Source organism: Crocodylus siamensis, chromosome 3 (genome assembly GCF_052110815.1).
Source record: "Crocodylus siamensis isolate JL-2025a chromosome 3, ASM5211081v1, whole genome shotgun sequence".
Lineage (NCBI taxonomy): Eukaryota > Metazoa > Chordata > Crocodylia > Crocodylidae > Crocodylus > Crocodylus siamensis.
In genome coordinates, this window is record NC_143397.1 from 81498851 (window position 1) to 81511281 (window position 12431).

Consider the following 12431-nt stretch of genomic DNA (forward strand, 5'->3'; position numbering starts at 1 on the left):
AGTATGGATTTATGAAAAACAAATAGTGTCAAACAATCTTGATTTCTTTCTTTGATGAAGTAACTATTTAGGTGGATGCTGTGGATATAGTGTATCTGGACTTCAGAAAGGCTTTTGACAAAGTCCTGCACAACCTTCTCATAAACGAATTGAAGAAATGTGGGCTGGACAAAATTACTACAAAGTGGATAATTTTGCAAGCAAAAGGTAATTATTAACGGGTCCATGTCAGAATGGCAAGAGGTTTCTAGTGGAGTCCCACAGGGGTCTGTCCTGACCCAGTGCTGTTCAACATGTTTATTAATGATTTGGATGCTGCCATAGAAAGCTTCTCGAGCAAGTTTACAGATGACGTGAAACTGAGAAAGATGATGAACACATTGGAGGATGTGAGCGCAAGTCAGAAGAATCTTAGCAGATTGGAAAGTTGGGCTGGAGTTAACAGGATGAAGTTCAATGTGGATAAATACAAGGTGAAACACCTCGGGATGAATACTCAAAAACTTAAATATAAAATGAGTGTAACCCGGCTGGATGCAGCAGGGTGGAGGACTTGGGAATCTAGGTAGACCAAAGACTTGAGTCTGCAGTATGATGCAGCTGCACAAAAGGCGAATGTGGTTTTAGGATGCATCAATGGAAGTATTAGGTGCAAGACATAGGAGGTGACAGTGCCTCGCTACTTGGCACCGGTTAGGCCTCATCTGGAGTACTGCGTGCAGTTCTGGGCTCCACATTTTAAAAAGAATGTGAAGAAATTAGAGAGGGTTCAGATGAGAAAAGGCTTAGAAAGCAAGTCATATGAGGAGAGGCTAAAGGAGCTAGGTATGTTCAGCTTGCAGAAAAGGAGCTTAAGAGGGGACATGATAGCAGTCTAAATAGTTAAAGTGCTGCCATAAAGAAGGAAAGAACCTTTTTTCTCTTGCTGCAGAGAGGAGGATGCGAACCAATGGCTTAAAGTTGCAATGAAGTAAGCTCAGATTGGATAGCTGGAAAAACTTCTTTACTCTTAGAATAGTGAAGCAGTGCCAAGGGAAGTTGTAGATTTTCCATTACTGGAGGTGTTTAAGAAGAGGTTGGATAGCCACTGCTGAGAGCTGATCTAGGCTATGCCTCTGTTCTACTGTGGGTATTTTCCATGCTTCCTGGCTTTGCTGGTTACCCCTGCCTGCCCCCTTCCTCCTTGTCCTTTCTACTATGTGTGTCAGGGTGTTTTTAAGCCTTCCTCAGAGGCATTGGGTGTTGGCAGCAGCCAAAGCTGTGGACTTGACTGAGCTGTGCCAATGCTCCTGCTGGAACCAAAGCTGGAGCTAGAGGTTCTTGCCTCTCTTCTCAGAGTCAGACCGAATGCTGGATTTGGGGTCAGAAATGAATTTTACCCCATGGTCAGATTGGTATGGAGTGTGGGGGATTTTTGCCTCCCTGTGTAATGGGGGGCATAGATAGCTCTCTACCCAGGATCTCTTGGCCATATACAGGTTTCCCTTGCTTTATGCGGGTTTTGTATGTGCAAATTTGTTCTTATGCAATGACCCTTTTTACACCAAAAATTTGTTATAGGCAAAGTAAATTCACTCTTATGCGACTGGTGTGGTGGAAGCCTGCAGTCAGTCAGCTGCTTTGTGCAGTACATTGTGGGAATGACACACACCAAAATATAGTCTTCTGTGTGGATCTTTGCTCCTTGCTCATTGTCTACAAAACATTTCTGTAGTTGCCATCCCCATTATGGTAACATTCACCACCACCCTGTGCTTGTGTGTACATTCTGCAGTTGGTGAGTACCAAAACTGCCTTGTAAAAGTGGTAATGGGTCTGGGGGTCAGTACAGTCAGGGTCTTGGAATGCATCCCTATTTGTTACATTTAAGGGTGGGTTCCCTTTATGCGAATTTAAGTTATATGCCATTTTCCAGGACTGCATATACAGCATAAAGCAAGGGAAACCTGTATTGACAATGTTTCATAGAAGCAGGATGCTGGCTCCTTTAACTGTGGCAGGTTAAGTTGTTAGGTCTGGTTGTGTCAGGGTTGATGGCAGGTAGTCTTAAATAGATTTAGATTATGGATTGTATGGAATAATTTGGATAGCCACGATCCTACTGCAGGCTGGGGGATGGCTGAGATGGAGGTCCCTTCTCATCCATGGCCTGACTTCTCTGGGACTCCCTGCCTGATCCACTGCTGCATTCTGCCCTCAGCCCAGTGCTCCCTGCCCGATCTACTGCAGTGTTCTGCTCCCAGCCCAATCCACTGCTGCTTTTTGCTCCTAGCTCTGTGCTCCTTGCTGTATCTGCTGCTTTCTGCTCCCAGCCCTGCCACAGCTGCTGCTCTGCTTTCTGCTCCCAGGCCGACGTGCTGCACCCCTTGGCCACCCCTGTTCCTCCACAACCGAGGCACCAGCTCCGCGAGGGAATCCGCTGGCTCGGGGAGCTGCGGGATCACTGCAGTGACCCCGGCTCTGAAAGAGAGCCCAGGGTCTGAAGCAGCCCCGAGCGCCCGTAGTGCGGTGACGGTGGCACGGCAGGAGGCCAGCGGCTTCTGAAACGCAACAACAACACCCCAGACCTGCTCTTCCCACCACCGACATGCGCCGGATCCTCGCATCCCTCCCCGCCCTGCGCACAGGCTCGGGGCGCAGGCGCACTAGGGTAGCTGAGGGCACGTGTGACGTCAGCGGCAGCCCAGCACAGAGCGCGCGAAAATTGGACGGCGGCCGCGCGAGTCCCGGGCGCCGGGTAAGAGGCGGCGGGGGAGGGGTCGGAGCGGCTGCCCTGTGCCCCGAGGCGGAGTTTCCCCCTCCCTTCCCCTCGGGGCCGTTGACGAATGTCCCCCCCCCGCTCGCGTTGCACCCCGCTTGCTCTGGCTCACTGCCTCCATCCCCCGCGCCCCCCTCTGCCAGCAGGGGGAGTCCCTGACACACACCTGCCTGCAGTGCAGCCCCTGCCCCACCTCCTCAGCAGCCTTCCCAGGAGGTCCTGGGGTGCATCTCCCACACCTTTTGGTTCATGCGCCCCCCTATGACCGGCGGGCGACACCCTCCTGGCTTTGGCCCAGCTCACCATCTTCTCTGACAGGAAGGAGGCTCTAGTCCCTTGGGGACTGTGGGGCCAGTTTTCTGTCCCTCGTCCATGTCTCCAGGCAGTTTCTCTGGGGAGTGTCCACTAGCTCCTTGGACTCGCTTGAGGGGCCGTGGCAGTTGTCTGGGACACTTGGCTTGGTGTCCCCTCTCGGAGCACACATTGACCTCTGGCTCCTGTCCCTGTCCTTGTCCCTGTTTTCAGTTTTTTGTCCCGTGAAATCAGCTGTTGCATCTCCAGTAACTTCCCCAGTTAAGGTAGGATGTAAGCGTTCCTAGTGGGCCTGGGCACGAATAGGCCTGTCCCTGTTTCCCACGTGTCTCTGCGTTAAGTTTCTCTAGGCCAGCGTTTTCCACAAACCCTCTGAGGTCTGCAGACTATGTCTAAAGCGTCCATGAAAGATGACTGAAAGATCAAAAGTGAATATGTACTCTTACAATTCAGAAGGGTCTGCACCTCCGTTCAAAATGTTTTAGGGGTCTGTAATAAAAAAAGGTGGAAAACCACTGCTCTAGGTGGCATCCATTTGCTCCTTGGACTTGTTCAGGGGGCTGTGGACTCTGGTCACTGTTCCCCCTCCCTCCCCCACTCTGAGCAACTTATTAGCTTTTGCCCTCCATGTCCCTGTTTCAGCTTTCATTACTCCAAGTATTCAGTTGTCACACTTCAGTAGCCCCTTATAACAATGGAGGGCACTAGCAGTTTCTCTGTGGGCTCAGGCCCATGGTCCCCTGGGGGAGTGACAAATAGACCCGCCCCCATATGCCCCCTTCTGACAGTAGCTGGAGACTGGCGCATGCCTGCCTACAGTGCAGCCTGTCCACTGCCTCCTCGGTATCCTCCCATGGAGATCCAGGGGCATGTCCCCCTGCACCTTTTCATTCATGCACTCCTTGTCCATGGCCCCACCAAGGCCCATGACCCCCTTGGCAACCTCCTCCTGGCTCTGGCCAAGCTTGTCATCTTATCTGGAGGAAGGAGGCTCTGGCCAGAGAGGCCCCTGGTGACTGTGACCATTTCCTGTTCCTCCTCCACACACGTTTCTGGCCAGAGCTGGACCTGTTCAAGGGGCCATGCATGCTGTCACACACGCGGTGTGTTCTGCTCTGTGTTCCCTCATTATAACCTTTGGTTCCCCCACTTTCATCCCTGTTTTCACACTGTCCCATCACTTGTCGTGTCTCCAGAAGTCTCCTCAATTAAGGGAGGCTTAAGTTTTCCTGGTGGGCATAGGCCCAGTGTACCGTGACACCACAAATAGGCCTGTTTTTCCTCCCCGCACATCTCTGGGCAAAGCCTACAGCCCCTTCTCTGGGTGGTGTCCGCTAGCTTGGACTAATTCAAGGGGCACTAGCCAGTGCACTTTGCTTGGTGTCCCCCGCTCAGAGCAGGGCAAAACTTTTGCCCCCCCCCATCCCTGTTTTCATTTTAGTTGTCGCAAGTATTCAGCTGTCATACACTTAATAGCCCATTCTAACAACAAAGGGGGCTAGCAGTTCCTTTGTGAGCCCAGGCCTGTAGTCCCTTGTGTGTATGATGCACTTGCCCCTGCTCCTAGGGGTGGAGTGCTGCAGCAGGAGGGTGTGGGTGCCTGTGCAGTAGCAGAGTAGGGGAGTTGCCTGCATGGTGTGCCTGGACAGGGTGGGGAATGGTGCTGTGCACATGGCAGGCAGGGGGTCGGGTCTGGGCTGGGGGGGGTGGTGCAGGCTGAGCAGCTCATGTGGCATGTGGTCCCTGGTGGTCTAGAAGTTGGACAGTCCTGTTACAGACCCAGCCTCTCCCTGTTGCTAATGAAGTCAGTGAGGGTGAACCAGGGAGGTACATTGTCTGGTATCTCCCAACTTTTCATGTAAAGTTTATAGTGTAACATTTATAATGTGACTCTCAGTGTTTAGTTATTCATCTGTGTCCACTATACAAGTGGGGGTGATGGAGGGGGAGCACTCTTTTTGGTAGGCATGCTACAGGTTAGCCTCACCCCCTTCCCAAGTGACACTCCAATCCCCTTTTTCTACCTGATTTACTTTTCTGTTTCCAGTGCCTGTGCTCCCTGCACAATCTGCTTCTCTGTTTTCTGCTTCTTGCCTTATCTGCTGGTGTGTTGTCTGTCCCCCCCTAGTCTGTTGCGTGCCACAGACAGAAGTTGCTTGTGCTACTTATGGTCACCCCTGCACTCTACCAGTGTAATGTTGGTGTTCACAGTGCTAAAGGAACTAAAAATTACACATAACCTGTTGAAACTCATGACAAGCACCCTTCATGGGTCTCACAGGTAGACTGAATTGCTCCATGTCCCATAAGTTGTTGGTGGAAGGACAGGGAATCCACTTTTTAGTGGTTACAACTAGGCCATTCTTCCTCCCTCTTGTCACTCTCCACATCACTTCACCATATGTATTTGTTACACTATGATGCCATACAGGTATTGCATACTGCCACTGTGCTTCATATTTGTTTTATAAGTGGGAGAAGATATTTAATTCCCCTTGCGCAATTCATCTTTGAACTTTTTCATGAAAATGCCAACAGAATTGTTAATGACCAGTGACATAACTTCAGTGGAGTGAATGGGGCAACTACTTAAGATGCCTATTGGGGAGGTGAAAAAAGTGGCTGCAGCTGGCAGTCATGATCGCTCACCAACTGGAAGTCACAACTGCCCTTGTGCCCGGTTGCATCCCTACATTACTGTTAATTACTTTCAAAGTTGGGGAAAGGAGACTTATAACTGAGACACGTCCATACATATATGGAGATCATGTATGTGAATTTTCATTTCATATGTCATTGAACAGCCCTCGTGTTGCACCAGGGTCAACAAGCGTTAACCCTGAGATGGTGCAGAGTCACTTGGAAGGACTGGATGCGTTTAAGTTGGCAGGCCCGGAAGAGCTCCATCTGAGGGTACTGAAGGCACTGGCTGATGTCATTGCACAGCCCCTGGCAAGAATATTTGAGCACTCGTGGCACATGGGCCAGGTCCCAGAGGACTGGAAAAGGGCCAATGTGGTCCCTATTTTCAAGAAGGGGAGGAAGGAGGATCCAGGCAGCTACGGGCCAGTCAGTTTCACCTCCATCCTTGGTAAAGTCTTTGAAATGATTATTATGGCTCATATATGTGACAGCCCAGCAGGAAACGGCCCAGGGCATGGTGCAGCCCAGTGGCTACAGGGAGCTGGCATTGGCTGCTCCCGGGCCAGCTGCAGCAGGAGCTGGGGTGCATGGGGACAGGCAGAGCCCTGGGGGATTCATGGCACGGTGCAGCTCAGTGGCTGCAGGCAGCTGGTGCTGGCAGCTCCTAGGGCTGCTGCAGCTGGACCTGGGGTGAGTGCCATGCCCTGCACTGCCCAGAGCCCCGCTTGTCTGCAGTCACTGCTGGAGCGGCCCTGGGAGCAGCCGACTTGGGAACCTATCCCTATTTCTTACGTTATAAAGTGGGTTCACTTTTTGCAAATTACATTTATGCAGTGTTCTCCAGGAAAACATGTACCATATAAATCAAGGGAAACCTGTAATGTTACCATATTCTGATAATAAATTGACCTTTCCCACTCAAACAGAGCCATCGTTGCAGTCAACTTATACTTGAAGGTACTCAATAATTAGAACAATATGGTACTAACGTACAAAGCAGGTGACCCTGGAGGACACACACAAAAGCCAGCCAGTGTGGCTCATAAGAGTGTTGTGCTAAGTCACCTGGTCTATCATGGTGACAACAGGTGCTGTTCATACAGGCAAAGGCCAAACCGGTTGGGTGACCCAAATAACCATCACGTCACAATTATTGATCTGTTCTATAGGCTCAGGAAGCTAGGAGCTCAGAAGCCCTGGGAGCCCTGTGTCAGGCTGAGGCTGTTCCAGACCCATGGCTCCAGTTCAAGAAATTGAACACCTTGGGTCCCCACTTCAAGGGCAGTCCATGTTACAGGTCAGAACTGTAGCCACAGAGCCAGGAAACAGTCCACCAGGTTCGGTGGCAGGAAAGCATGCAGTCCTTTTGGAACTCTGCCTATGTTTAGAATCATAAAATAGTAAGGCTAGAAGGTACCTCAGGAAGTCATCTAGTCCAGCCTTCAGCATGTGTCCCACAAGTGCCACTGGCAGTCTCCATGTGTGGCACTTGGCAGGCTGGGTGGAACATAGGGCAGGTAGAAGAAAGTAGAGTAGCAGATTAGTCAGGGGGATGGAGAAGGGAGCACAAAGCAGAGCAGCAGATCAAGCAGGGGAGGGGGACCCGAGTGGTACTTGCAGAGAGGTGGGCGTTAACTTGTGGCACAGCTGGAAATAAGGTTGTCCTCTACTGATTTAGTTCAATGCCTGTCTAAATCATTCTAGACAATTGTTTGCTTAACTTGCTCTCAGCAAAGTCCTAAGTTAGAGATTCTGTAACCTCTCTTAAGTAATTTACTCCACTGCTTAACTACACTTACAGTAAGGAAGTTCTTCCTGTATTTCTGTTGATACAATTTAAGTCCATTACTCTTTGCCCTGTCTTTGGCCAGAGATATTAGACTATCATCATCATTTTTATAACCATCCTACACCTTTGACAATTGGAAGTTGGCTCAAAAACAATTCAACAAAGGAGCATTATCAAAAAAAATTGTCAAAATTCCCAGACATCCACCCTCTTTTCCTTCTCTACATCCTTCAAAAAATAAGGTAAATTTGGACTTTGAACCTCTAAAACCAGGGTTGTTTGAATCACGGGGTTTGGCTCTGTGGACCATTGAAGTTTGAATCCAGAACTGCAGTTCATATATGACCTTTCAATTAGGGCCTGTTTTTGCTAAACCTGGAAACAATGTGCATATCAAGACAATGTTTTTAGTTAAAGATATTTACATAGATTTTTTAGGCTGAATAAAGTATAGTCAACTTAAGGCAAATTTTAGTGCTTTTTTATAAAGCTTTTCTGTGAATTTAATTCCTTGTGTTGTCCTCACATTTTTCTTACTTTTTGTTAGGGTTGCCACTTTCCTTTCATTGTCTTATGGGAAAGTACCTTGTGTCACAACCAAATAGTGATAGATGCTATCTCTGGTAAATTTGGGACCCTTTAAATATATTGAGAGCTTGTGAGAAGCTTGAGAGAATCATTACGGTCACGTGAATTCTGGAATGGGTGGCAGACTGTTTCTAATGCTGCCTTTCATCCTATTCTTTTGCTTGTTTTTCCTGTCCTTGCTGTCTCATGTGTGCCTTCTCCATCTTTATGTAATATAGTGGATGTTTGTTCACCGCTGCCACCTTTAGGATGGAAACAGATCTACTATGTATCTGTAGCTCACACTTTCTAGTGGTTAGGGTGTGAAGTGGTTATAAACCCTACTAGTACCAATCCTTGAAATAGAGATTTTCCTTTAGATTATGTGGTTCTGGGTCAAAATATTACAAGTTCTCTTGTCCAGGTTTCATACACGTGCTGTCTCTGTACCCTACCACTGATTATTGCATGCTGCTATGTTTATGACTGAGCAGTCATTTTTAGAAGGCAGAAGAGAGGCTGATTTGTAGTTCAGGTGATGGTTTTCCTTACAATGAGTTGCCCAGTCTGTTTTGTGGCCTCTTGGAAATGATTACAATAAATCAACATTTACAAGAAGATGCATTTGTATGCTACTTTAATTTTAGAAAACTTATAGCTTATAAGTATGTATGTTATACATACTTATAGCTCTGGAGAGACATCAAACAAATTCATGTTGATCAGTATAACATATTTTAGATCAGGTTGCTACAAAACATGTGCAAAAGAATGCCTGGCTGTAAAGATCTTACCATATTTATAACAGTAGAACAGCTGTAATAAATTGAGTAAATTCTCAAATTAAACAATTTAAATTTCACCAAAGAAAATATTTGTAGACTTTTTTTTAGTTAATGTATAAATGGCTGTCATTAGGATTAATGCTGCTGAAGTGAAGACAGTGATTACTTGTACGTTAAAAATCTCTCTATATATTTTTACTTGTAGTTTTGGGATAAAAATTCTTTCTAGTCTGAACCTTTACATGTTTAGATTTCACATGGTGGCAAATTCCTTCCTTCTGCCTCTTGTTTGAAAAAAAAAAGGGGGTGGGAGAGGATAATCTGCTTCTAAGTTATAAGAATGCAAAACAGTTTTGAGTGAAATTTGGCAAACAGTTTCTCTCTAATGAGGACCAATCACTTTGCATGTGTTGCAAAAAGAATAAAAACATACTCTGGGTTTACATAGCACGAATGTTTATTTAGTTCTCAGTTGTCAATATAGATAATATTAACTTGAGAATGGCTATGCCTGGATGGTTACTACTTCTAACTGAGCACACTTGTATAGTAATATGTGCTTAGTCCTTTTCATCTTCCTCATGTTTTATAAACTGTTCTTCAAGGACGTGTTTAATATAGAAGGTTGGAATATTATTAGCATTTCACATTTGTGACTGGATGGTTAAGCAAGTGGGCAGAAAGAAGTTTAGGAGTTAAGGCATGGCTTTTCTTTTAAAAGTAACATTTTATAATGCACTGCAGACTTCCATGTTCAGCATATCTTACTAATTTTTTATAAAAGTGTTGCTTTTGTTTTAAGCCTTACAAAAGTCTTCCTAGGCTCTAACAATTAAATTTACCTGTGTTTTTTTCTAACAGCAGTGATAAAGATTCTTGAAGGCACAGTTTTTTTCCTTCAGTTACGACTGTGGAATCTCAAAATAGATTGCACAGATGTCACTGAAGGCAGTTGAGTTGCATAGATGTAAGTGAAGGGAGTAATTTGGTTTGTGGATCAGTTGATGATGACGATCCATAGAGCCCAGGGGAGTTAAGGCAGGAGTGTCAAACATACAGCCAAGCCCACAGAACTGTTTCATTTGACCCGCTAGCAGTCCAGCCAGCTACCTGAAGTTAGGTGGGGGGGAACGTAGGGTCACTGGATCATGGCTATACCAGAATTCAGGGTCCTCATATCCTGAGGGACATGGCCATTGGCAGCAGGGAGTAGGCTGTGCAGATACAGCCTTCACTTGCCCTGCTGCCACCTGCGCTCACACAAGCATGGTTGCCTGGTCCCGTACTGCTTTTCAATGCCTGACTTGTGCTGCTTCCTGCCCCTGGGCCCAGACCCATTGCAGATGCTGCTGGCTCTACAGATCTTACACTGGAGGAGCTCTGCAGCCTGGATCTGATCCGGGGTGAATTTGACACCCCTGAATTAAGGAATGTTGGGGAGGAAACTTTTTGCTTGTAAATACATCAAGATTTGCTATAGTAACAAAGATATGCATTGAGTATAGAGCTTAATATATAGATGTTAGATTTAATAAATCACGCTTTGCAAGATTCCTGTGAGGTAAATTGGTATTGACCTGTTCGTAGAGGAGGAACAAACCAGGCAGATGAAAATCAAATGACTTGCCTAGTATCAGACAGGAGGGCTTTGTCAGAACTGGGCCTCAGACTCAAGTCTTCTGACTGCCAGACCTGTGCCTTAGCTGCAAAGCTATCTTTCCTCCCTCCTACTGGACTTGCTAGGCATGTTTATTTTACAAATCTAGATTAACTATGTGACTGTGTTGAAATATTCTAAACAGTGACTATAATAACTAAATCATAATGTACAGCTAAATTGACATACAAGAGCCTACAAGAAATCTGGGCCAAGAGACATACCACTATCTAATATTTTGTTCTTATATTATGTATCAGAAGTTCTCATATATCATCGGCTGACCTAAATTCATTAGGAGCTCCCTTCTATTAGAATACCAGAACTACCCAGTTTTAGCTTTACTTCAACAGTAGCGTTGTAAAATCTGTGGTAAGCAGGGTAATGGGGAAAGCTCCAATACTTTACATTAAGAACAAATTTTATTTTGCATATAATACCAAAAAGTAAAGGCAACTTCTGGGACAGAAAAACTGAAATAAAAAAGTGATGAAATCAGTATTTCTGATTTTAGGGAGATAGTTCTTACTTAAATAGCTACCACTATCTATTTCAGATGTTATAAACAAATAACTATGACAGGTTTCCTTTTCTGTCATCATAGTGCATCTTTGTTGTGAAGGCTTTTTTTAAATTCCCCCATGCCTTCTCCCCTGCCCCCCAAAAAACAACCCTCCCCCCCAAACAAAACAAACCGTGAGGTTCTACATATATTTGACTTTGGCAAAATGAAGCAATTGCAGTGTTAGCAAACAGGAAAGTAAACATTTAATATCCGTTGCCCCAACTCTCTCTGTGATCACTTAAAATTGTTTGATTTTTCAAAAATAAGTTGGAACAAAAGAACATAAGATTTCTAGTCATTGTAAACATGCACAGAGTTCTGAACACTAACCTCTGAATAGTGTAATTTTAGTAACAATAACATTCTTGAATTACTTTTCCTTAGTAAGCTCATCTTACTAGAATATTGTTTTCATGCAAAAAAAAAAGTGATAATGAAGACAAATGAAAGCCTTTATAGCTTTATTCTCTTAAATTGTTCACCATTTGTTTATAACCAGAAAAGGAAAAAGTCTGACCAATAATAATGTAAATATAATAGTTCATATTAGTACATTTAAAGCACTGCAACAGAGCCTACATGAAAGTAATTAATTTAACACTTCTAAAATCAATATTGCATTCATTTGAAGGTAACCATTATATGCCCAGTCTTAAACTAAGTGGAAGATAAAGTCTAATATTGGAGCAGTATGTGTAGGGACTCTGTGAATGGCAGGTATTTCTTTTGCTGTAAAGGCATTCTTTTATGAAATCCAAGGAAAAAACATCTCTTTCATTGAAAAGAAGTAATGAACTGGCACAAATTGCCAAGAAGTGTTATGAAATCTTATAAATAAACCCACGAGGTAGGAGGATCTACATAAAAAAGAGGGCAAATATAAATTTTGCTTTGGGATGCCATGGAAAGTTATTTTTATTTTGTAGCAGAATTAACCCATATGCTGCATGTGGGTGGACTTAATGTTATAAATTAAACCTTTTTAATTTAGATTTTTTTTAGTAGATGAGTGGGATAATAGTTGAACAGAAGAATGAACATTATTGAAGATTGGGAAGATTCTCTTACAACAAATGGTTCTCAGTCCTCAAGGACACCTTAGAAAATGCCACCTCTTAGTTTTCACTCTTTCTTTTTTTCACTATAGAAAATGAATAGAGCAATTCTTCTGTTGCAGACAATTCAGAAAGACCATCACAGGGCAGAATATCTGGGTTTATCTTGTGAATCATATTTGCGTACCTAACCAGTGCTAACATTGCATGGCACCCTGCAGTACCTTTGAAAGGATCTCAAAGTACCTTGATTGAGAAGCTACAACAATGTGCTAGCTAGTGCAATGCATGATTTAATTT

At 45.0% G+C, this 12431-nt stretch overlaps 1 protein-coding gene across 2 annotated transcripts in view; it reads left to right on the plus strand.

Annotated features, from left to right (window-relative positions):
* Positions 1-2666: 2666 nt before the first annotated feature.
* Positions 2667-12431, plus strand: part of FANCC (FA complementation group C) — a 164267-nt gene continuing 154502 nt past the window's right edge. For both annotated transcript variants that reach the window (XM_090038613.1, XM_090038612.1), the window contains exon 1: positions 2667-2737. The gene's annotated coding sequence lies outside the window, so the exon portion shown is untranslated. The remainder of the gene's footprint in view (positions 2738-12431) is intronic.